Source organism: Grammomys surdaster, unplaced genomic scaffold (genome assembly GCF_004785775.1).
Source record: "Grammomys surdaster isolate TR1022 unplaced genomic scaffold, NIH_TR_1.0 203, whole genome shotgun sequence".
Taxonomy (NCBI): Eukaryota; Metazoa; Chordata; class Mammalia; order Rodentia; family Muridae; genus Grammomys; species Grammomys surdaster.
The window spans coordinates 3,691,181-3,718,169 of record NW_021604648.1 but is presented as its reverse complement, the minus strand read 5'-3'; the positions used below and the strand labels follow the sequence as shown (position 1 = coordinate 3,718,169).

Here is a 26,989-nt window from a genome sequence, read left to right as displayed (position 1 = left end):
AGCTTCTTAGGACTAGAACTTACTGACTCTGAGGACAGTGGCACCACCTGAAAAATAACCATCCCCCCTCCTGGCTCAATTTTCTACCTTGTATACTTTATTTTATTTTGGTTTTTCGAGCCTTGTATACTTTAGGATGTCTAAGAATAAGTGCAGCTGTGGCCAGAGGGCACGGTGATTGGAATCCCAGGGGAGGATGTGTGAGCTTCTTGTGACCGTCTTTTTCCGTCTCCTAGAGTGAATATTAACAGTCTCATTAGAAGAGATCTAGCAAGCCGGGCGGTGGTGGCGCACGCCTTTAATCCCAGCACTCGGGAGGCAGAGGCAGGCGGATTTCTGAGTTCGAGGCCAGCCTGGTCTACAGAGTGAGTTCCAGGACAGCCCGGGCTATACAGAGAAACCCTGTCTCGAAAAACCAAAAAAAAAAAAAGAAGAGATCTAACAGAGTGTTTGCCACACTCATGGAGCAGCAGTGGTGGTGATGGAGAAGAAACTCTCCAAATCAAACAGAGTGTGGAAACTCCCAGAACACACTGTGCCACTGAAGAAGAATAGCGCCTGAGTACAAGGGTCCTGAGAAACCACTGCTTACAAACAGCAACCAAGCCAAACCTGCCTGCTTCTCTTTGCCTTAACAGGACAGCTGGAGGCAGGTGGTGCCTGGCCCACGGTTGATAAGCCTGGCCCACGGTTGATAACTGGACAGCATTTAGTTGAAGGTCTTTGTGATTTTCTTGGCCTTTTCCTCATAGTTTCAGGATAGCTGCTTCAGCTCCAGATCTCACATCTGCTTTTAAAGAAAGAGGAAGGAGGAAGAAAGGGAAGACACTAGTAGGAAGTAGAATTTATCTCTAGAGTTCATCCCTCTCTGCTTTCTTGTATAGCTTCTATTTGTGAGTTACAAGTTATCGCTAATACAGCTTGAGACATGTCTTTATTCTCACAGTTTCTGTGTGCTGGGTCTTGGGTTATGGTTCCAATGTGAGTCTGGTGAGCTGCACTGTTCAAAGGCTTCTGAGCTCCCTCAAGTTGTAGCAGAAACAATCTCCTTGGAGCCTCAGAACTCACAGAAGCATGTTGCATGTTTCTTTTTTTTGGGGGGGGGGGTTTCTCTGTATAGCCCTGGCTGTCCTGGAACCCACTCTGTAGACCAGGCTGGCCTCAAACTCAGAAATCCGCCTGCCTCTGCCTCCCAAGTGCTGGGATTAAAGGTGTGCACCACCACTGCCCGGCCAGAAGCATGCTTCTTAAAGACCAGAAGAACTATAGTTTTATTTACTTATTTTGGGGTGTGTGTGTGTGTGTGTGTGTATGTATGTATGTGTGTGTGCATGTGAATGTGTGTGCACAAGTGAGTGGAGTGTGGTATGTACTTCCTATAGCATACATGTGGAGGTCAAGGGGCAACTTTTAGGAGTCTGTTCTCTCTGCCATGTGGCTCTAGAATTGAACTCAGATTGTCAGCCTTGGCAGCAATGCCCTTACCTGCTGAGCCATCTGGCTGGACTATGTGTGGTTCTGCATCCAAAGAGAAGACTCAGGAGCATCTGTATCCTTTATAATGAGCTCACCCAGTCTTTGATCAGTAAAGGCCATTCTTCACTGATAGGCATCACAGCCTTTTAGAGAAATGGCAGTTTAAGGATTGGGTCAAAGTAAGTAGAAGAGAGATTCAGACCATTAAGCAAGAAATAATGAAAATCTATCAAAAGCACACTAAATTCTACAGCTATTTTGAAGAATAGTGTGGCAATTTCTTATGACGCTAAGCAGGTGCTTATCCTACAACAAACCTATACTACTTCTAGGTGTTTACCCAATAAAATAAAAGACATATGTACTTGAAGAATCATTATAGCTTTATTCAAGTAGCCAAATACTTGAAATGTCTATTGATAGTTAAGTGGATAAACAGATTGTGATAAACATGTAGAAAGAAATATTGTTCAGTAGTATAAAGGGAAATACTAACTGACAAGCACGGATAATCTCAAAACCACAAAGGCTAATAATGATGCAGAGCCGTGGTACCTACAATGCACAAGGCCCTGTGTTCAAGCCAAATGCTCATCAAAACATGGCAAAAATATTATGGAAGAATACACAAAGAAGTACCTGCAGAATGAAGTTTTAGAGAAAGCAAAGTAAGTCACAGTGACAGTAAGCAGATCATTGATTGGTGGTGGAGGGGTGGAAGATTGGCTGCAAAGAGGCATAAGGAGCTTCCTGGGGCAGATGGGCTTTGCTAGTGTTTATAAGGATGAACATTTGTCACGCAGGAGGCCAAACATTTAAAATGTGTGTAGTTTGTTTTATGCAAGTTCTGTCTTGATACTGATAGTTTAAAAAATGTGAACAAAAGACTCAAAATATACAATTTACTAAGGAGCGTACCCAAACTTGACATGGTGTATGGAGGAAGACCAGAAGCTCAGTGTCAGCTTCAACTGCATAGTAAGTCTGAGGCCAGCCTGGGCTACATAAAACCCTGTTTCAAAATTAGGTATGGTAGTGTTCCACTTTGATCCCGGCATTTGGGAGGCAGAGGCAGGTGAATCTCTGAGTTTAAGGGCAACTGTTCTAGAGACCAAATTCCAGGCCAACCAGATCTGCAAAGTGAGACTTTATCTCAGATCCAATCAGTTAAATGACCAATTAAACAGCCACAGAAATCATACCCAGACAGGTATAAACTTATTATGCACAGGTGTTCAGCTACTTAGTGATCAAAAGAATGTAAATTAAAGCAAGAATACACTGCCACACATGTACTGCCTGTAATAAATAAAACAGTAAAGATTCCTAAGCCCAAATTGTTGAGGTTGTAGAGAATTAAAGCTCACACACCTTTCAGACAGGAGTGTAAACAAGATTGGCATTATCTATTAAGTTTGATTTATAAGACAAGCCTCTAAATGAAACCTAAGCAGTTTGCAGCAGACACTTCTGGTGTCACCTTCCCTGAGCCCATCTCTGATTTTAGCTGCAACCTTGGACAGTTCAACTCTCTCTAGGCTGCAACACTGATCTAATGTCCACCACACACTTTCCTCTCTCTCTTGCAGCAACTTCTCTGGTATCAGATTGTGATATGGACCTGCAAACAAAGCCATCAAGTCTAGGGGCATCAACATCCTGGGGACAACCCTCAGGTGATGAGAATTTCTGAGTTGATTGACATTCCTTCCTCTGAGATGACTCCAGCTATGTGAAGTTGACATAAAACTAGACAGCACAAATGACTCCATTCCTTTTTGAGAAATCTCAGCCCTGCCGAGAGCATAGCACGCCAGGTAGGAGGATCTCGACTTTGGCGCTAGCTCTGCACTACAGAGCAAGACCTTGTCTCAAAAGCAAACAAAGAAACACAATGTACTGGTGTGCTAGAGCTGTCTTCATTATTGGCTTTGGCAGGAGGTTAGGGACAGCATAGCAAATGGTGTCTAACAATTGGGATGGACACATTTAGATGGATACAACCACTAGCAAGCACCCCCTTTCACTTTACTGACACAAACAAGCCCTACCCTTGATTGGAGATCAATTTCTTTCAACTAGGGAGTAAATTAGTACATGTAGTGGTCTAAAACAATGCACATTTGCTATTTAAAATGACTTAATTCAGAAGTTCAAAATGGATATATATGGATTGAAATCAAGGTACCACAGGATCCAAAGGAAGACTTGTTCTCTTGTATTTTTCCATCTTTTGAAATATGCTCTCAAGAGCAGAGCAGTTCTTATCTCAAAGTCCTGATTTAATCACACTTGCTAAGTGCTTTGTTATGGAGGGATCCACATCTACTATTTCCAGTGGTCACAATTCTAACGTTTTGGAAGAGCTGCTATTTGCCTGCTGTGGAGACAGTGCAAAGGTAATGTAGATTAGGATAGATTTCCTAGGTTGTGATCCTGGGATAAATTATGTCTGTGTATATACCTCAGTTTCTTCATCAAAGGGCAGGAGGAATAGGAAGAAACCTCAAAGGGTTGTTATAGGTTTGTTTAGCAAGGTAGCATTAATGAAGGGCTCAGAACAGCACCCAGCACACAGTAAGCATTTATTAAATACAGTTGTTTTTTTTTTTTTTTTTGATACAGGGCCTCTGGATCTCACAGAGATTTGCCTGCCTCTGTCCCTCTGTCTCTTGAATGCCAGGACTAAAGGCCCATGCCACCACCTAGCCTTTTAATATATTTTTAACAAATTGATTGATACTATGTATCAAGCACTGCTCCAAGTTGGGAGATACAAATGGGAATATTTTGTGGAACTGCTGAAATCAGATACACAATTATAGTTATTACACCTTGTACTGCCTGGGACAAAAGAGCCAGGCCAGGTAGTGCACTCAGGAGGTTGAGGCAGGAGGACTGTTACAAGTTCTAGGCCAGCCAGGAATCTTAAAAGAAAGAAAGGGGGCTGGAGGGAGCAGGAAAAATAGGCAGGTGTGAAAGGGTATAATATTAAGTTCAGGGAACCTTAGGAATAGTAGTCAAAGTCCTAGATTAATGTGATATTGGAGTTTTAGTTTGTAAAATGAATAGATGTTTTCAAGCCGAATAAGGAAGGAAGGGCTCCTTGATAGGAAAACAATGTTTAAAAATGTTAGGTAGTATTCTTATGTGGCTTGAGCAAAGGTAGAGTGTGAGAGGAAGCCAGAAAGGCTGTCATAAGCAGTCAGCCTGTAAGTGATGTGTTAAAGTTTGGACTTTATCGTAAAAGCAATAGTGTCTCAGACTGTTTAAACAGGGGAAAGAGATCATCAGTTTTGTAGTTCTATAAATCTTCTCAGGAGACCAGTGAGCATGTTGAGTTAGATTTTGATTTTGAGAGACTAAAGGTTGCTTCTGTTGCTCAGGTGATGGTGGTGAGCATCAAGTTTGGCAAGGGCTCGACACCTTTTTTTTTTTTAATTTTTTAAAAAAGATTTATTTATTATTTATTTTATTTATGAGTACACTGTAACTGTCTTCAGACACACCAGAAGAGGGCATCCAATCTCATTACGGATGGTTGTGAGCCACCATGTGGTTGCTGGGATTTGAACTCAGGACCTCTGGAAGAGCAATCAGTGCTCTTAACCGCTGAGCCATCTCTCCAGCCCCTCGACACCTTTTTTGTTTTTTGTTTTTTTTTTTCCAGCTTACAAGCCGGAAGCTCAATTTGAAATTAATGTTAAGTATGAAGATCTGATTAGAGGGCTTTGAATGGTGTTCATTGGCTGAGAGCAAGAGGAAAGTCACCAGAAATATCTATTATTTTCAAGAGCAATGGATGCTAAACTGCATCTGTTTATTATCATTAAGCCGAAGCTTAGAGAGGCCAAAGTAGGATAGCCAGGTGCAACTTATTAAGAAATGATGGGTTAGGAATTCAACTTAACTTGGATATCTGGGGTGTGAAATAATAAGGCTCAGAGTAATTCTGTCTCGGTTTTGGACGTACTGAATTTGAGGTACAGCAGGACATGCAAGTGATGAATGCAAGTGTACAGGTATTGAGAAAAACAATCTGAGCTCAGGTAAAAAGGTTTGCGTCAAAAATAGCCTCAGTGGTGGGAGAAGAGCAGGAGAAATAGCATACTTTTTTTTTCCAACGTGAGTTCAGTATAGCTCAAAAGTCTCCACTATTTCTTCCCCTGTCCTTAGCCTAACCCTTAGACCTCTAACCCCAAGACAAACAGAAGAGTAGATGTCTGGGTCGGAGATGACAGGAGATGACACAGTTTTCACACTTTCAGCTCTTGAAGACGAGCCCGGGCATGCCTTGGTGCTTTATATCCAAGGGGCTACCGCGTTCCACTCTGACTTCACACTAATCATCTTATAGTGCAGCCACATTTCACGGAAAAAGGCCGCTTCAAAGAGAGAGACCGCGACGGCTCGCAGCAGACGCCCGGCCCTAATGACGTCACGCGGCAGCCAGGTGATTCCCTAGCCTCTGGCGTCAAGTGCTGATGACGTCACCCGGCGCTCCACCTCGGCCCCGGCCGTGTTGGCCTGGTTCACGTGGGTCTGTCCGGCGCTCCCCGCCCCCTCCCACCTGCGGGGGGGCGGAGGCCGGACGGAGGGGGCGGGCCCGAGCTGAAGGAGGCGTGGCCTGGGCGGGGTCGCAGGGCGCGGCGGCAGGCAGCCGGGCTGCATACAATAGCAAAGCTGCGACCCGGGCCGAAGGTACCGCCGCACGGTGGGCGCTCCGCATGGTGGGCGCTCCTCACCGCTCGCCCACACCTCCCCGTCCCACTGCACCTCTAGGCTGCGCTATCACCGGCTCTTTGCAGTCGCCCGGCACCCCTCAGAGCCCGCGCTCTCCACAGTCTCCTCAGAGAAGGCTCCCCCTCAGCGAGCGCACCCCGCCCCCTCATAGTCCCGGCGCGCCTCCCGCTCCCCGCGGCCCGCAGCGGCCCGCCCTCCAGACCCCCGGGCCTGAAGGAACCCGGTGCGAGCGGAGAGAGGAGAACGCGGGGCGGCCGCCCGCGCACACTCCCGCGCTCTCTCCGGGTTTGGCCGCCGCCAGGAGGAGGAGGAGGAGCGGAGCGAGCGCAGAAGGTGAGAGCCGGCCTCCCGCGACGGTGCTCCCGCATCACGGCGGCGGAGCGAGGACGCGGGGCTGGGGAAGGCGCTCGGGGGTGAGAGGGGGGCGGGGAGTTGGAGGGGCGGGCAGGGGCGCCAGGTGAGCTGAGGCGGGCGCCGCCCCGCGAGGCCGACCGCTCCCTTCGGGCCAACAAAGGCCCCCTGTGTCAGCTCCTTTGCGGCGGCCGCGGGTGCCCGAAGCGGGGCACTGGGGGATCCCGAGGGCGGGTGCTGGGGCTGGGAAGGGCCCACAAGTCCGGGTCCCGGACTGACTCCCTCATGAACTTCGGGGTCCTGAGACGCTAAAACTGGCCCGGGACGCAGATGCTAAGTGAAGCAATGAGTGTTTATTCTCCGTGGTCGGTCCCAGCTTGGGAATCACTTTTCGGGTTCATCGCCTTGAAAAATAGACTGGTAGTAAATGACTTGTGCTAATCCTCCCCCACCCTAGGAATACTGTGTAACTTGGGAAGTTCCGCACAGACTTAGAAAGAATGAGAATCATAGTTTTTTTCCTCTCCCATTGTTAGTCTATTGCAAAGGCAGAATTATTCCAGCCATCACTATCTTGGATCTTTTAAAGGTAAACAATACTGTGAGTGTTTTTGGAAGAATACTTGACAATTATTGGGTGCCTTTAAAAAAATATCTCGAACCTAAGTTTCTTATGTTAAATCCCTTGGATGATTATCTTATCCTTTACGATATTTCCAGAACCGTGGAAGGTAAAAGAAGAGGTTATTAATCAAGTTAATACTTCTATTTTAAGAATAGTTCTTGAGAAAAACCTTTGTCCCCTATGTTTAAGGGGGAGAACTCTCAACTCTTGTCAGGAGAAAAACTGGAGTTCAGCATCACCTCCTTCCTATGTGACCTTGAATTGATCACACCCAGCCTTAAACTTCCTGGAGTTTGCTTTTAAAGTTCAGAAATGAGCAGCTAGCTACCAATCATTACTCAGCTTTCAAGATTCCACTGAAGAATCCTCTCCACTGTGGAGTCTTTGCTGGCATCCATTCTGCCTCCTTCCTGATATAACAGTCTTTTCCCCATTGGGGCTACCAGAGGCCCACAGAGATTTCGTCTGTCTGCACTTGTAACACATTCTATTTGTAAATCTTAATCATGTATACATGAACACAACCCATCACAACTGGAAGCCACTTCTCAAAGAGTTTTGGCAACTCAGACTCTGACATTTCCTGAAGCTTATTCTAGTCTCACCTGCTACGTGAACTTGGCCTGATCTTAGTATGGCCTGATCAATTTACTTATTTATTCTTCTGTTTATCTAACATTACTACTACAATCTGGAGTGCTACAATGTTTCAAGCTGCCTGCTAAAGTCTGTGCCGATTTCAAGGACATCAATACAGTCGGTCTTTGCTCACAAGACCAAGAGCTCAAAGTTTAGCGGGTGAGGTAGACATGTAAACAATGAAGGTCCTCTGGGGGACTCCAGTTGTACAGGGAATGGTGTGCAGTAATTGAGGTTGCTGGACCTGTCTTACAAGTCTTGTCCTGGCCACAGCAAGTCCGTAGGGAAAGTGACTGGCCCTTCATCTGTAAGAGTTTATTTGATCCGAAGCCTATCTAGTTGAATTCAGCATATATTTTCTGAGTACCTGTTTTGAGGCCTTGTGCTAGGTTTGCAGGAAGCTGTGCATCTTGAGGGGGCTTTGTAAAACAAAACCTGGTTATACCTACCCTCCCACCCTCTTTTCATAGTTGAAGGATTAACTTCAGACTTTTTAGTATGAAATAAGAAACTCCTGGAGAGCAGACCATTGCCTACGTTTGCTTCCTTAAACTTTGTGTCTCATCCTCTGTCTCCTCTTCTCATCTCTTTTCCGTGTGCTACTTTGCCTGGAGTGCTACTTCCTACCTCTTATTTGCCTGTAGAGAATTCTTTGTTGGACCTCTGAGAAATAGGTTTTCTTCTTACCTCTTTGTCTCTGGGAATGAGTTGCTCTTCCATCTTCTGGCTCAGGAGTCTAGAATTTTTGTAGTCCTGTTTTAGTAATCAGTTGCAATTAAATATGAGTCTTCACCTTTGAACTTTAGCCCCTTCCTTTCTTCTTTCTTTTTTGTGGTACTAGGGGTCAGGTACTTTACTGCTGAGCTATATCCCCAGCCCCTAGATATCTTACACTGAACATTTTTAAATTTTGAGACAAGACCAGCCTTGGACTCATTCTGTAGCTCAGACAGTGAACTTGTGATTCTCCTTTAGCTTCCTAACTGGGAGACCACTAGGTTCAACTGACATGTTGAGGAATGAAACTAGGGCTCCCCCCTTTTATGTTTTATTTATTTATTGTGTTGAGTGCATGCATGCAAGGTTGGCTTATAAGAAGGCACCTTTTGGGAATTGGTTCTTTTTCCTGGGGATCAGACTCAGGTCATCAGGCTTGACAGCAAGCACCTTTTCTTGATGAACTCTCTTGCCAGCTGTATATATTATTAAATTTTATCTTTGTTATTGTGTGTGTGTTGTGTGTTAGTGGGAATTTTGTGGAGGTCAGAGGACAACTTTCAGGAGATGATTCATTCTCTCTTTTGACAGTGAGTTTCAGGGGTGGAACTTAATTGGCATGTTAATTAAAGCAAGGGCTTTTTTACCTGTTGACCAATCTCATTAGCTCTACTTTTTATTTTGAGACAGGAGCTTCCTTGGTTTGCTCAGGCTGGCCTTGAACTTGGAATCCTTCCTTGTCTAGCTTCTGAGTAGCTGAGGTTACAGGCCTGTGCCACTAGGCCTGTCTTTATGAATTACTTGAGGTCAAGATATGTTTAGATTTAGTGTCTAGCAGTGTTCCTGGTACTTTGAGTACATTGAATGAATAAGTAGGTGAATGAATTAATATATGAATGAGTGAAAGAAGTCCTGTAAAGCTCGTGAGCTAGGTTACCTAATCTTTTGGATGGAACAGTTGGTTGTTAAAAGTGTGGTCCTTGTACCATCAGTGTCAGCATAATCTGAGAATATCAGTGTATTAGTGAGTCTCATCCTAGACCTACAAAAAGAAAAAAAAATTAGGGTTGGAGCCCAGGCGACTCTGCTTTATTAGGCCCTCCAAACGATCCCAATGCTTATTAAGGTTGAGAATTGCTACAGCGTTAGAGGATCTGTTTTTTTCTTTGTTTGTTTTGTCTTTTTTTTTTTGTAAAACCACCTGTCCTCCCTTGTGTCCCCTTCTCTTCCATTTCTTCCTCCATCCCTCCCTCTTTTTCTCCCTTACTCTATCCTGACGTTGCCTCTGTTCACATCCCCTCCCTCCAATCTATCTCTTGCCTCTAGAATGAAAGCTGCTTGAGGGCTGGGAGATTTTTCTGTTCAAGTTCATTGCTTTAAGCTCACTGCCTAGAAGAGTGACTAACCACAACTAGAACAGACATTCAAATATTTGTTAGATGAATAATATGACTTAGTCCTACTTACTGCCAGCTGCTACACTGGGGTTTTGTTGAAGAATACTTTGAGTGAAGAGTAACCACATTCCAATTTGCAAATCCAGAAGAATCTTAACATTTTTGGAGATTCATTTTCACTTTAGCCAGTTTAGTTACCTTCCTTCCCTCCCTGTGTTTTTTACTTATTTTTTATTTATTTTTATTTTTTAGTATTATTTGAAACAAGGAGTCTTACTATGTAGCTCAGACTGGCATTAAACTTGTGTCAGCTTCCTGTCTCAGCTTCTTGAGTACTGAGATTACAGGCATATGCCCAGCTTTGCTGCCTTCTTACCATAGAAAAAAATCTGCAGGGTTTCTCAACTTATAATATTGTTTTAGCCATGAACTGAAAACTGATGAAATATCCTAGGCCAGGATTCTTTCTTAAGAGTTTGCAGCTTGGATTTCCAAGTCTAAATGACACTCAGACTTTTGAGTCTTAACTGTCTCTTTCAGATCACCTGTGGTTTTTGTCTTTTTCTAGTAAAGGCTTACTCGATTCTACACAACAATTTCTCTTCCTTATGAAGCTCTACACGTGCTTTATTTGTTTTACTTTTTTTTTCCTTTTTTTTTTCCTTCAAGGCAGGATTTCTCTGTTTAGCCTTGGCTATCTTAGAACTCACTCTGTAGACCAGACTGACCTCTAACTCAGAAGTCTGCCAGCCTCTGCCTCCTGAGTGCATGTGCCACTACTGTTCATCTTCACTCCTCTTCTTCTTCCTCCTCCTCCTCTTCTTCCTCCTCTTCTTTCTCCCCTTCTCCTTCCTCCTCTTCTTCTTCCTCTTCCTCCTCCTCCTCTTCTTCTTCTTGTGTGTGTATATGAATGTATGTACATTTTCCTGTGTGTATGCAGGTATATGTTCGCTTATGTGGAGAAGTCACTGTTGAGTGTCTTCCTCAATTGCTTCTCCACCTTCTTTTTTGAGACTTGGGTCTCTCACTAACTTGAAGTTTAAGGGCTCAGTTAGATTAGCTGGCAGTAACCCATGGCATACTCTTGACTCTGCCTCCCTAGTGCTGGGCTTATAGGTATACTACTACTCTCAGATTGTTACATAAGTGCTGGCGACCTGAATTGAAGTCTTCTTGCTTGTATGAAGCACTTTACTGAGTCATCTCTTCAGCCCACTCTTTTTGTCTCTTTCTTATTAGCCTTCCACAGCATGCCCAGTTTTCTCCTTTCCTAACATTCTTCTGAGAAAAGTGGCTTTATTTATTTGTTTTTTTCCCCATATAAACAGTAATTAGGTTCATCTCTACTATGTACCAGGCTTTTGCTGGGGCAGATACTCAGCAATATAGGATATGGCCTAAGCCTTTAAGGAAATGTCAGAATGAACAGATAGATAGAGGGGTTTGATTGTAAAGGTGAGAGAAAGCTGCCTTTGTGGATCCACTCCCCTACTCCCAGTTTATTGATAGGTTGTTAATCAAATATCATTTTAGTAAACATACTTCAAAAATCATTTTGAAGCTGAGAGAGGTAGCAGGTCTTTTTAAATTACAGCAAGTGGGAGGTGGGTTTCTTTTCAACCCTCAGAATAACCATGTTTGATAAATTGCTGGTATCTTGGAGATAAGGAAGCAGAGGCTTGTAGTGGTAAAAGAAACAAGCTTGTTCAAATCTTTGCTGCATGTAAATGACAAATCTCAGTTCCAAATCTATCTGACCCTAGCAGCCGTGGGCTGTTTTCAGTATCTAGGATGCTTGAATTTTTACATATGAGGGCATAGGGATATTTTACAAATAAATATATTGCTGTTGAAGTTTCACATCGTTTACTGTTAATTATTCATGTGGGAAAAAGCTTCTTCCAGGGTGTCATTTTCTTCAGTTTTCACAGTGGCCCTGTATTCCCATTTTATGATTTAGGAGACTGAGAATCATAGAAATGTTGGTTTGCTTAAAAAGCACATCAGCAAATACTTCAATATTGACTGAAACACAATTTGAGATTCTAGGTATAGTAATTTACATTTGTTACTACTACATTGACTTTTTGAACTCTATCTAGATTCTAAGATACTAGAAACATCCTTTTAGGTTGCTTCCTAATTTCAGTTTCTTACCCCTGAGAAACCCCTAACTAAAGAACACAGTTTGAGCTGGGCGGTGGTAGCACACGCCTTTCATCCCAGCAACTGGGAGGCAGAGGCAGGCGGATTTCTGAGTTCGAGGCCAGCCTGGTTTACAGAGTGAGTTCCAGGACAGCCAGGGCTACACAGAGAAACCCCGTCTCAAAAAACCAAAAACAAACAAACAAACAACAACAACAAAAACAAACAAACAAAAAAGCAATAACAAAAACAACACAGTTTGAGCTAGAGAAAAAAAATTGCTGATGAAGTTCTTAATGATAGCAGCTTGAATATAGTATTTCTTTCTCCTGCCTCATATATTAATGTTATACACTGTCTTTGTTATAAGCCTTTTCTCAGGATAACATTCTTTTCTGTCTCACTTTCTTTTTTTAAAATTATTTTTTCATGTTTCTATTTTGGATGTCATGCATGTTTGTATGACTCTCTAGAATATCCTTTATGGAATGGGAGTAGCTCAGTTGGTAGAGTGCTTGCCTAGCGTATGTGAAAACCTAGGTTTGATCCCCAATACCACACGAAGCCAGGTGTGATGTTATATATGTTGTATTCGGCACTCCAGAGGTAGTGGCAGGAGGTTCAAGTTCAGGGTCATCTTTGGCTGTGTAATGAGTTTGAAGGTGGCAGCCTCATAACCAGAGACCCTGTCACAACCAATCAACCAACCATCCAACCAGCTTACTCCCTTGTCAAGGATCTTGTAGTAACACCTCATTTCTAGGATTTATTATTTTTTTTAAAGGCAGACCTCATTGTGTTTTAAAATAGTTTTTCTTTGTTTTAAAAAATGCTTATTTTTAGTTTATGTATATGAGTGCTTTGCCTGTAAGAGCACCACAGGTGTACCTGGTGCCTGAAGAAGGCCAGAAAAGGGATTCAGATTCCCTAGAATTAGAGTTACAGCCTACTGTGAACTCCTGTGTGGGTGTTAGGAACCGTTCTTCTACAAGTGCTCTTAACCTCTGAGCCATCTCTCCAGCCCCTCATTAATATGATTTTGTGGGGTATTGATTAATTCTCTAAAATTGATCCAAATCCATTATGTCTTGGCTCTTACTCATGGAGTCAGGGTTAAGTAATTTCCATATAGCCTTGGGAAACCATTCCTACTTATGGAGCTTTCTTCATTCTTTCCCTTTCTGTTTCCAGTCCTCCCAGGTTTCCCTTTCCCTTTCAGGCCAGTGGCAAGAATGTTTGTTCTCTTTAGACTCTGCCTTTTGAATCTTTTGTTATGATAAATGATAGCACCAACAAATATGTTGACGCTTCTGTCTTCTGTCTGTGCATACTGGATCTTCAGGCTCAACTTTCCGTATTTCCACCTGGTTCCCACAAAGCAGAGGTTTATGTCTTCCTGACTTAAACTGTTGCTTTCTTAGTTCTTTGTGTGTTACTGCAACAATTCTGTCACTTCCAGGGGAAGGAATTGGGTATAAAAAGGAGAGCACTGAATTTGAAGTTACACAAAAAGAAACTTACTTAAATCTGTTTCTTCATTTATAAAGAGAAGAAGCTCATATAGTTGTTAAATTAATGTTTGTGAAAGTGACTTGCAAGATGTTGATGTGTAAGATGTTAAAGTAATAGACTTACAATTTATGTGTTGGTAGAGGTTTTTTTATCTTGATTATGTTTGAATTACTTCTCAAGATTAATAAACGCACAGCTGTCTGTCTTAGGATTACTTTAACTATCTCTCTCTCTCTCTCTTTCTGTATGTATGTATGTATGTATGTATGTATGTATGTATGTATGTTTTAAAGATAAGGTTTAATGTGGCCCGTGGTGGCCTCTAGTAATGTGTCAGAGATGACTTTGTATTTCTTATTCTTCTGCCTCTGCCTACTGACTGTGTTTATATGCCTTATTTAGTTAAATGTCTATAGATGATTCTAATACTGCAAACATGGTTGCAAAAATAATATCTTCTGTAAATGTCTTATCTACTTGTTATATAAAAGTGAATGATTCAAAGTTTACTCATTTGCAAGTCACATTATGTACAAGGCATTGTCTAGGGGAAACATACCTGTATATAGACGATTACCTTCCCTTGAGACAAAAATTACACATGAAGATATGTGCAAGTGCTATGTGACATGGGAAGGGAATCTACTCCATTTGAAATGGGGAGGCTTGACTGTGTTAAAGGACATGACACTGCAGATGAGGTCTGACATATGAACCGAGGTTAATACTAACAGGAACTGTGGAAAAGGAAGAGAGAGAAAGGACCTTCCTGAAAAAGCAGTTAGGAGGGTCAGAAACTAAAAAGCCTCTTTGGTATGTCCTGAGTAGTTTAGTATGTGTAGAGGATAGGGTGTAGGGAGTGGTGAGAACACAAAGAGGGACCTAGATGATGAAACACCTTTTATATAATAATACACAAGGTACTTTCACTGTAATATGACTTCTCTTTATTCTTTGAACAGTCCTCTGGATTAGTGAGGACAGGTGCTGTTTTATCTTCATTTTATAGAAGAGAAAACAGGGAGGTTAATTGAATTGCCTAAGGCTATATATGGCATAGCTAAGATCTGAAGCCAGACCAGTTTAGCTTTGAGCTCATGCCACCTTTATTGTACCATTGTTGGCTTACACCTTGACAGAGTTTGAGGATCAGGCAAGTATTAAGGTTTGTATACTTTGTAAGCTACAAAGTGATTGACTACTATTGGTTCTTAGTTGGGAGTTTGTGGTTGAAGCTTTCTGTCTGTGATTTTTATATTCTATTTTATTTTGAGACAAGAATTTCATGTATCCACAGGCTTATTGCTTTCAACTCCTGGGTACTGGGATTATTAGCATGAGCTATCACACAACTTAAAGTTCACTTGACTTATATTTTATGGGCATTTCTTAGAATTCTCCTTAATCTGCAGGCTCTTTTCTCCCCTGTTGGAACTGCTAACCAGGAGCCAATAAAATAAAAATATGGCCAGTTAATTACTCTTCCAATTTTAGTGTACTTACTTAAGCTTCCCATTTTTGAATGTTTATTTATTTGTTAAATTTGTTTATTTTCTTTTTTGAGTACTTGGGAGATGGAGACAGGTGAATTTTAGGCCAGTCTGGTATGTAAGTTCCAGACGAGCTAGGGCTACATAGAGAGAGAGACCCTGTGTTAAAAAACAAAACAAAACAATTTTTTTTTCAGATTGGAGTATAAGTGCTGAGGGATTTGGTATAGTTTGACAAATTCTTGATTCTTCCTGTCACTTGAAGAATTACTATTTTGTTATATTTTTCTTTCATTTAATATCACACAGAATTAGATGATTAGCCCTGAATCTGAGGGGTTTGTTTTGCCACCATTAATTTTTCTTTTTTTTTTTTTTAGTTCTGATAATTGAACCTAGGGCCTCAAGCACTTGCTGTACCACTGAGCAATACTCCCAGTTTCTCAGAATAACTGAAGATGTTACCTATAAAATAGTAACATAAAAGGAAACAAAAATCCGGGTAGATAGAGTGGAAAAACCCCATAATGATATACTTTTGAAAGTCCAAGTTTCTTCAGCAGTCTTACTTTCTTACACACAGACTTGTAAAGGCATACATATGTGTATATTCATGTATACATATATTTATGAACTTCTGTCATACGACACAAAGCTTTTCCTGGGGAGCCATAACTCATAACTCCTCACCCCAGATAGGAATCCTACAGACAGAACAAAATACAGATGCCACCTAAGTCCATCTTGAGGAACCAGTGAGTTTTATTGGGATTACGGTAGGGTTAAAGGGCCAGGGAAAGAGCACTTTGACCCTGACTTGACCCCAAGTCCAATACATAGGCCAAACGAAAAACATAAGCCTTCTGACTTGACCCAGAGCTTCCTATTATTCCATACTTTGCCCTTAAGCTCACTGCCCTTGTTCCAAAAACCCTATAAAAGCCTTCTCCTCCATCCAGCCTCTGCTGTCTCTGTTTCCAGTCAGAGGCAGCAGCCATTCTGGTTTTCTCCCCAGTAAATCTCTTCTGTGAAGTTTGTTCCCCGTGGTGTGGTATTCCTTGGCTCCTGACTTCCAAGATGCCTATATGCTGGAAAACCCTTAGTTACTTATAGGAGTATGGTTGAAGGGGTTCTTACAGGAGCAGAAATGACTTAAAAACAGCAGCAGTACTAAGGTCCACCCCAGCATGATGACAGCTCACAAAAAAGGCTGGGAAACCTAAAGCACACTGCTCAGCCTTCAGGCACCACAGCAAGTTGAGTATCTGAGGGACCCTGGTCTGAACCTCTTTTAGGCAGTTTGGCTGGTTTCTGCTTCTTTCAGGAAGTTGGACTGGATTCAGAGTCTTCTTTGCAGCTCAGTTTCCTTCTGACTGGGGGAACCTTCTGCTTTAATTGCTTACTAAGGTGGGGAGGAGCCTAGTAAATCTGGTCAATTTCAGGGACTTCCAGAATCTATTTTAAGACATTTACCACCGGGTGGTGGTGGTGCACGCCTTTAATCCCAGCACTTGGGAGGCAGAGGCAGGCGGATTTCTGAGTTTGAGGCCAGCCTGGTCTACAGAGTGAGTTCCAGGACAGCCAGTGCTACACAGAGAAACCCTGTCTTGAAAAACCAAAAAAAAAAAAAAAAAAAAGAAAAAAAAAGACATTTACCTTTTGGTTTTAGGAGCATCCTGCAAGGATGAAATGTTTCAATCTTGGAGAAAATGCTTACATACAGCTCCCATATGCCTAACCTATTACCTACATATTATTATGAAGAATTTCAAAATAAGTTGTAAACATTAGTATTATTTTGCCATTATACACTTTTAGTATTCATATCATTTGTTTTCTCAGAAACATACTCATTTGCTATTCTGTGGTTTTATTTGATTAGTTCCCTACTGGAACCTAAGCTACAGAGACTTGTCTCTTTAAAGGATGGCTGTTTAAAAGAGAATGGGGTAGTATTTTTTTTGGTTTTTGAGACAGGGTCTTGTGTAGCTTAGACTGCCTTGAACTGGTTGTGTAGCCAAAAATGACCTTGAATTCCTTGATCCTTCTGTCTCTACCTCTTAAGTGCTGGAATTACAGCAGAAGCTTTTTTGAAAATAATAAGTAGGTTTCCCTGTCTGTTAACTGTTGTGCTTGAGCCTGGAATACAATAGGTATTTGGTAACATTTTGTACAGTGAGTAAATGAAAGTGGAGCCAGCGTATTCTGTAGCCCATGTGACTTCTTGAGTAAGATCATTAGTTATTTTTTTCCAGCTCAACAAACATAAAAGAATTCTTGTGTATTTCTCCCTTGGAACCCCTCCTGCTCTTGGGTGTTCTTTCTTGCTTCTTCTTAGTAAGTCTGTATTCACAATGCTTAAAAAAAAAGTTATTTTAATACCTGTCTGAAAGATGATGGGTTGCTAATAGGTAACCATTTAGTACAAATATCTCTGAAATGAGTAAAAGTTGAAGGCTCTCCTGATGACATCTTGATGTCTTATCACTTTCAAGTTTCCCTTTGTATTAATACTTTTCTGTTACTATGATGAAACACCATGGCAAATTGTAGAAGAAAGTTTATTTGGGCTTACAGTTCAAGAGGGTTAGAGTCCATGCTGGTGGAGTGGAGGCAGCAAGCATGGTAAGCAGGAGCAAGACGATGGGAACTCAAATTTTGAACCATACATAAGCTTGAGGCAGATTGAGCAAACTACAAATCGCAGTCTTTTAACTCTCAAAGCCTGGTTCAGTGACACACCTCTTCAAACAAGGCCACATCTCCAAACAGCATCACCAAATGGGGACCAGCATTCAAATGGGGGACATTTTTCATTCAAATCATAGTTCTCAATCTCTTTTGTCACCATTTCAATTTATTTGAAGAAACAACATTGTTCTATAGGGTTATTCACTTCAGATTTTGTATCCTATTGTTTAAACAGGTTCTTTGCTCCTATATATTTATATATTTTTAAACACTATTTTGGGACTGGAGAGATGGCTTAGCCGTTAAGAGCACTGACTACTCTTCCAGAGGTCCTGAGTTCAATTCCCAGCAATCACATGGTGGCTCACAACCATCTGTAATGAGATCTGATGCCCTCTTCTGGTGTGTCTGAAGACAGCGACAGTGTACTCATATGCATGACATAAATAAATCTTTTTTTTTTTTAGGTTTTTCGAGACAGGGTTTCTCTGTGTAGTCCTGGCTGTCCTGGAACTCACTCTGTAGACCAGGCTGGCCTTGAACTCAGAAATCCGCCTGCCTCTGCCTCCCAAGTGCTGGGATTAAAGGCGTGTGCCACCACCGCCCGGCAATAAATCTTAAAAAAAACAATTTTAATGTAATTTTATGTGTGTACTTTGCTTCCATGTATGTCTATGCACCACACGTGTGTCTGGTACCAGACGAGGGCAGAAGAAGGCATCAGATCTCCTGGGACTTGAGTTATAGATGAGTATGAACCTCCATGTGGGTGCTGGCAATAGAATCTCTCTCTGGAAGAGCAGCCAGTGTTCTTAATCATTGAACCATCACTCTAGCACCCACCTTTTACTTCTTGCAAATCTATAGCAGGATTTAACAGGCCAACTTTGTTCTCCTCTTTCCCTTCCCTATTCTTTCTCTTCTTTTTCTTTCCTCCTTCCCCTTCCCTCTCCCTCCCTCTTTTCTAACCAGAACCTCACAAATGTTAGACAAGAGCTATAGCACTGAGTCACAGCCCCAGAAATCTGGTCAGATTCAGGTTTGTTTTGTTTTGAACTAATTTGTTTGAACCAGCTTCGTTGGTATTGGTGTGTTCTTTCATGAAGGCTCCTGAGTCCTGGATGTTTCCCTTTCTGTCATGCTAGTAGCTGTAGAATTCCTTTTTCATTCTTAGATTACTGGACCTCTCAGCCTTTGCCATTTTTGTTAAATTCCTTCCTTTAAAGAGTCTCCAGGGTTGGCCAGATGGCTCAGTTCTTAAAAGAGGCTCCCTGACAAGCCTGAAGACACACATAAACACAAATAAGTAAATAAAATACCATTTTAAAATAGTCTTCCTTTGCTGGATGTTACTGCATATATGCACTTAATAGTCACAGCTACTTGAAAGACTGAGGCAGGAATATTGCTTGAGCCCAAAAATTGGAGGCCTGTTTTAGTATTATTATTAGATATATAGAATATTTCAGTTGTTTAAAAAAAATTAATCCACATCCATGCATTCCTTTCTGCTCACCATTAGGTCTGTTCTTCCTCATTTAGTCAGTAAGTGCCTTTTAATGGCAAGATCATTAACATCTGACAATATGACAGATTCTAAAATGGAGATGGAAGAATTTTGTAAAGTGAAATACAGTGATTCTGGAAGATTACTTAAGCCACACACACCCTGACAGGTGAGAATCAGATAAGGTCAGACTACTTTAAAGTAGAAGGATTGTGTGCAGTTTGTATATTTAAGCTGAAAATTTAAATACAACTGGGAGGAAGATTAATGTGGGCAATAAAACAATGAGAGAGTCAGAAGACATCTATTTAAATAACAAAGGATTAAGAGTCTCCTGGGGGAAAATTGGTGAAGCGCTTGAGTATTTTTACAGAACTGTTCTTATACACATATTTTGTGAAACTAAATGTGAAATGACAGGTGTTCTTGAAGATTTTTTTTTTTTACTGGCAAATATAACTTAAGTTTTAGTAATGATGATGAAAAATTGATTTTGATTTATTTTGATAGATTATTAAAACCCTTCTCTCCTTCTCTAAGAATTTTTTTTATTTGTTTTTGGCAGGAAGAGGGAGGTACACTAGAAATTCTAGTTAACTTAAGTGATATTTTGGGTACTAGTTATCCTTGGATAACGAGAATCCCTCTAGTGTTTGATGGTTCTGTTAGATACAGTTCTGAGACTGGAACTATATTGTGTTCCTGTGATGCTTGATAAATGCATAGTGATCAAGGAAGAAGTGAGAAATAACTGAAGGGATTTGGTGCTGTGTGATTCAGAGTGTGTATGGCAGGTATCTGGTGAACTGTTCTGTTGTTAGGTCCAAATGGAAAACCTCTTATTCTTCTTTTTGTTCCTGCCTAGTATGTGCTTTAATATTCAGAATCTGTTCTCTGCCTTAGTAGCTCTTAATCTCATTGAAATTCTTCCTGGAGATTGAGATGGAAATGAGAAAGGCCTTGGGCTGCCGCCTGGACATCCACATTCATGAGAACTTAGAAATGCAAAGGGACCAAATGCCTTGACTGACCTAGCAAGTGCCAGGTCAGCCAATCATTGCTTTCCTGATCTCCCTTTGTTCTCTGTGCTCTGGCCTCCTATCTGCTGGTAGTTTGTGCTACAGCTGTTTCTACCAATTAATGTAATGCTAATGTGCCCCTTAGTGAAACCCTCAACACACTTGGTCCCGGTTGGTGGGTAAGAACTCCATAGTAGCAGCCTTTGGAATATCTTTTTTCACTAATAGTTGGACTACACACCTTTTCATACATTTTTAAAACCATAGAAACCATAAGCTGAACATGCTGTTTAGATCTGGGAAGCTGAATTTCATTCAATGTAAGAAGAAAGACCAGAAAACAAAAAGCCACAAGGCTCATGCCAAACTTATTCCATATCTCATACTTCAACAAAGATGTCAATTTAAACTTTATCATGTAGCAGTTAAACCTCTGCCGCAGACCTAACTGTGAAGGCTGTGATACTGCCATTTCTTGACTATGTTGTATGGGAGGGCTAAATTTGATAGTTTTAGTTTCTTTACTGAAGTTGTACTGATTTAGGATACATGGAGTAGTAATTACATTATGTAACACTTAGCAGGTTCTGACACATAACAAATGGTCGATTAACACTGGCCATCATTACAGGTTAAAGAAGCAGCTGGAATGATCGTAAACAACCGTGCTTTAATTTATAGCTCTGTGCTTGCAACCTTTCTTGTGAAGTCCAGGACCTTGTCTCCTTGCTACCCTGAAGTATCCTGAGTACCTAGGGGGGAATTTTTTTTTTTGGGGGGGGGACAATAGTTTCTTGTAGCCTGGGCTATCCTTGAACTCTCACTGTGTAGCCACAGATCTTCCTACCTTTAACAAGTGCTGAGATTCCTGGTACAACAGCAGGTTCAGGTTATGTGATTCTGGGGATTAAACTCAGAGCCTCATGAATGCTAGGCAGGCCACTAGCAACTGAGCTATATCCTTATCATTTTATGGAACAGTTTTTAATGTAATCATAGATGCTTAATACATATGTTCTCTCCTCCTTCCTCCCTCCCTCCCTCCTTCCCTCCCTCCCTCCCTCCCTCCCTTTCTTTTTGAGACAGCTTTTGTGTACCCTTGGTTGACCTGGAATTCACTATGTAGACCAGGCTGGCCTTGAACTCAGAATTTGTCTGGAAAATTCTGGGATTAAAGGCTTGTGCCACCATGCTCAGCTCAATGAATTTTCTTGAAGGAGTGTTTTCTGAATAACATCTAGGTTTAGATATTGCATTATCATTTTTTCTTTACAGTTCTTTATATGAATTTTCACTTTTTAAAAAGGTTTGGGCTGATTCAGTGGTTCAATGCATAAAGGTACTTACTGCCAAGCCCCACAACTTGAGTTTATCCCCAGGATCCACATGAGAGAACCAGCTCCCATGACTTCATTCAACTTTCACATGTGTACTATGGCACCTGTGTGTGCCCACTCCCCCACCCCCAAATAAATTGTAGCAAAAGTAGTTTTTGTGTTATGTCTGATTATTTCATGTATCCTTGTTTCCTATGCATTGTAAACCTTTAAGAATGAGGTGATGGTGCACACCTGTAATGCTAGTACTTTGGGAGGTGGAGGCAGGAGGATCAGGAATTCAGAGTCATTTTTAACTACATAGTGAGTTCCAGAGCTACCTGGGTCTCTAAAAAACAACCCCCGCCTCCAGAAATTGAGGAAATGTGATCTTTGTTGTGAAAAACTTGTCCCATAGCTCACAGTGGGTTTTTTTTTTAAACAGTTTTGAGGACTTAGTAAATATTAGTAAATACCATTTGGATTCAACTTGAATTTATTGAACAAAAACTGGTATATGCTGTGGCATTATTCCAAACTCTAGGAAATGAATTTGTAGGTGTAGTCCCCAGTGGCATGGGGTACCTTACTGCCTTTATGAAGGTTGTTCTTTATACTTGAAGTAATCCTTCCTGTCTCTTGTCTGCATGACACTGTTCATTTCTTCAGTGCTCACTTATTTTTGTTAAGTTTCTTTTCTTCTTTTCCTCTGTGATCAGTTCCTTTTTATGCAGGTTGGCTGATTGTGAGGGGGGACACTACACTAAAGACTTGACTCGAAGATATTGGCCAGGTGTTTTGGGAATATGATAGTATGTATTGTGATTTATTTATTTATTTATTTATTTATTTATTTATTTATTTATTTATTTATTGGTTTTTAGAGACAGGGTTTCTCTGTATAGCCCTGGCTGTCCTGGAACTCACTCTGTAGACCAGGCTGGCCTCGAACTCAGAAATCCACCTGCCTCTGCCTCCCAAGTGCCAGGATTAAAGGCGTGCGCCACCACCGCCCGGCGTGTTAGTTTTTAATATGGGGCTGTTTATCAGCATCCTTACTAATTAATTGAGGGAAGTAACAGGATCAATTCTAGCAACCTCAAGCAGCATGAATTCATTACAGGTTTTGAGAGGGGGTTAAAGACGACTTCTGATGGCTAAGGATGTAGCTCAATGATAGAGCACGTGTCCAGCATACACAGGGTTTGCATTTAATTGTCAACACTGCAAAAAGAAACCCGAAGAAAAGTACATCCAGGTTGAATTGCTTTGAATAAACTCTTTAGATTGCTTTAAAGAATTGAGCTCCTAAAAATGACAGTTTTTGCTGGAAGCTGTTGCTATGACAACTAAATCTAGTGTTATGCTGCTTTTCCTGCTGTTTGTTCTGAAGAAGGATGTTCTATGTCCAGTCTAATTCTTTATCTAATCTTGTTCCAAATTGGTATCTAGTTTTGAAAGTTATCTACTTGGCAAACCTAAATCATACTTATAAGAGAGTATAACAAATCTAATTTTATTTCCCAAACTCTGTAGTATCTAGAAAGAGATTGAAATAGATGTGAGAAAACTGGTTTACATATTGGTTATAGAGAGTATTCAGGTGCTAGTGCATTTTTTTAGTACCAAATCTGAAATTCTATTAGTACAAAATCGTACTTAAATTTTTCATAAATTATGTTGGAGTTTATATCATGCTTATGTTACCTCCTTTGTCCCTATGTTGGTTTAGTAAACTGGCTGAAACCAGCAATGGGGGGTGAGAGTGGGAGAGATAGAGATAGCGAGAGATAGAGATAGAGATAGAGATAGAGATAGAGACAGAGAGAGAGAGAGAGAGAGAGAGAGAGAGAGAGAGAGAGAGAGAGAAAGAATATGGATGAGTTTATGTGTGTGTGTGTAAAAATTATGAATACTTGCAGTCTAGCCACTAATTTGGTCTGGTGCTGGGAATTGAACCAGAATCTTCTGTAAGAACAAGTGTTTTTTACTACTGAACCATCTTTTCAGCCTCCTAAAGTGGACTCTCAGCCTACTTCAAAGAACCTTCTATAGAGTCAAATTGTACTTGCTTATCTCTTGAATTACAAATCACTATTCAGGAATTAAGTATTAGCAAAAATGGGATTAATAGGCCTGATTTGCGGATATAATCAACACCTATCTCTTAGTTGGAGATCAGATCACTTTTTCCCAAGGGTAGTGTGGTTTTCAAAAGGTAATTTTTTCCCTTGCTTTTGATATTTTGAGACATGGTCTCACATTGCTTAGGCTGGCCCTAAATTCTTGCTATGTGATCAGGAGTGATTCTTTGAGCTGAAACTCCAGATCACCTTGCTTCTGCCTCCTTCTACCCCTTCCTCTGGAGCATTCTTATTATAAGTATGGGTCATCATGCCTGGCAAAATGCTAATTTTTGAACCATACTCCAGATCAAAGTAAAAAAGCTCAAAATATGAGGCCTAAATTTGTTTTTATAAATTCTCAAAGTGATTCAGATTATGTACCTGCTACTGATAAGGTATAGTAAGATATGAGGACTCCCTTACAAAGAAAGAAGACAGGAGTAGGTGCTAGGTAGGCTGTTTCAAAATTGTAATGGTGGCTGGGCAGTGGTGGTGCACGCCTTTAATCCCAGCACTTGGGAGGCAGAGGCAGGTGGATTTCTGAGTTTGAGGCCAGCCTGGTCTACAGAAGTGAGTTCTAGGACAGCCAGGGATACACAGAGAAACTCTGTCTCGAAAAACTAAAAAACAAAAACAAAAACAAAAAAATTGTAATGGTGGATAAGGGACCAATTCATTAGGGATCTTGAATGTGTATTTTATAAAGTTGTAAAATATAAAGTAGATAAGTGTATATCTGAGGAGATGGACTATAATAAGAGTGAGATTGAACTTGTAATTTCGGGTGTACAAGATTAGATTTTCATCTTGGGCTCTTTTTCCCATTCAGCTTTAAACTCTCTTTCTATACACAGAGAATATGACCATTAGGAAGCTGAAAGAATTGAATGAACATCATATATTTCCTCCAGAGATCAGACTCCCTTCATTAGGTCCGTCAGCAAGCATCTTTCCCCATTGTGCCATCTTGATGGCCCTTTTCTTCCTTTCTTGAGATAAGGCTTCACTACATTGCCCAGCATGGCCTCAAACTCACTATCCTCTTGCCTTCTGTAACTGGGATCAAGCATCTTTCATTTCAAGATTCAAGATTACTTCCTAACTCTCAGTGATTATTTCAGGTCTTCGGCCCTTGATCAGATTCTCCAGTCAGCTTTGGTTTAGCTGTATGAACATGTATTCTGCCTCTGTAGTCTTATCCTTTGGTGTTATGTGAATTATTTAATTCAGTTGTCATAGGGATATGGAGGTTTCTTATGTATTAGGGGTGATGTGACCATCCATATTTTATATTCTGCCTTGGCATTAAATCTCATTGCTTTTTAAATTTGTGCCACTATACCCATTCCTTCACATTTTTATCACTTATACATTTCACATTTTGTAATACAGAATATTTACTGGGATACAAATAGAAAAGTTGTTCAGAATTGATTTGGATTCTTCTATCTTTATTTAATGAAACTAAAACAGAGAAGGAACTTACCCAAAAATTTAAGTATCATGCTACTTCTTCTTTTCCTTTTCTTGACAGAAAAAAAAATTACATCTAAGTTTAGAGATAATTTTTTTATTTTATTTTGTTTATAGGTATTTTGCTTACATGTATATCTATGTACCATATGCATACTTGGTGCCACAGAGGTCAGAAGAAGGCATCACATTCTCTAAAACCCTGGAGTTACATATGGTTATGAGCCACCATGTGGGTTCTGAGAGTTGAACTCGAGTCCTCTGGAAGAGCATCTAGTACTCTTAACCACCGAGCCATTTTTTCGAGCCCCACAACTTTTGTCTTAATTGTATTATTTTATTAAAAGCTATATGTAAATTCCTTGGTTTATGTTATCACACTGTCTGATATAAATGAAGCAGAGCTGATGTCTGAACTTAGGAAAAGAAATTAGCTAATGATTAGAAGTGTAAATCTAGCCAAGAGACAAAGGGTCCTGATCCCTCACTAAGGACAAATTCTTACTCTCATATATTTGGTGTTAGATATTCTAGCACTGGGTACTGACTGAATGGTATGTGATCTTTGTTTGCATTTAAAGCATTTGAGAAAAAAGAGACATAGCATTAAATGTGTAATTTCATGTAATAGTAGTAAAATGTAGTGCTGAACATTTTACTTTATACTGTAAATAAAAATCACTATTGTTATTCACCTTTTAGAATGTAAATTTTTGTGGGAAGGAAACAAAAGAAATTGCTTCTTGTAAACTTGTTGGTACTAATTAAATAGATGACCAGACTTTGGGGGCTGTCTAATCAAACATTAACTTTATGGATGAAAAAAGTGGGGCTTAGAGAACAAAAATACTGATTTACTGTTACATAAAAGTTGGGGTCAAGGCTACATGTTGTCACTTATGCCTCCTTGTTAGATTTCTATTAGAGTCCTTCACAGCGTGGTATAAGAGGTAGCAGAAAGAGCATGGAGTTGGAGGCAGATGGTCCATCTGCTTATAAATCATAGTTCTGCCACTTACTTGGTTCTGAGACAGTAGCATTACTTCCTTTACCAATTTCCTCAATTTGTAAAGGGGGATTATGCTGCTAACTCTTGAAACTGCCTCACAAGGCTATAGCTGCAATACAATGTGAAGTGCAGTAGAAAAAATTGTGACTTTAGAGTAGAGGTGATAATTTGTTTATCAATTTAAGTGTTCTCACCATTTTGTATCTGATTTTGAAAATATCACCCAATTTTGTGAACCTGGTTTTTCTTCTGATTTCTCCGTGGATAATAGTATTTCTCTTATAAGGATGCTTTCAAGACATTAGTATGAGTAAATATAGAGAAAAGCAATGTATTTTCTTTCTGTTGCTGGGTTCATAAAGAAGCTCCCCATAATAAAAGTCAGATTAATAAGAGAAAAGCATATAGACTTTAGTATAGATTTTAGGTAATAGTAACCATTAGAAGGAAACAAAGATCCCACAGAATAGGTTCATTTGTATATTTTATATTTAGGTTTGTTGAAGAGGAGAGTAGAGGAGAATTACTGGAAAAAGTATATAACCTAATGATAATGAATTAGGGGAACATTTGCAAAGCTTATTTGTTCAGATTCTTCTATATATCTGTGTGGCTTCAGACATAAAGAGGGTCTCTCCTCTGGGAATAATACCATGTGAGGAGTAGCTCTTGCATTAGGGTCTTAGAGAAAGATAAGGAAAGGTGAGTCTGACCTTCCTGATTTTTCTGTCTTTTCAAATGACAAAGATACCG

The 26,989-nt window shown here is 40.7% G+C and overlaps 1 protein-coding gene across 1 annotated transcript in view; it reads left to right on the top strand.

Annotated features, from left to right (window-relative positions):
- The first annotated feature begins 6,165 nt into the window (after window positions 1-6,165).
- Window positions 6,166-26,989, top strand: part of Pak1 (p21 (RAC1) activated kinase 1) — a 115,423-nt gene continuing 94,599 nt past the window's right edge. Inside the window, exon 1 of the mRNA XM_028770614.1 lies at window positions 6,166-6,552. The gene's annotated coding sequence lies outside the window, so the exon portion shown is untranslated. The remainder of the gene's footprint in view (window positions 6,553-26,989) is intronic.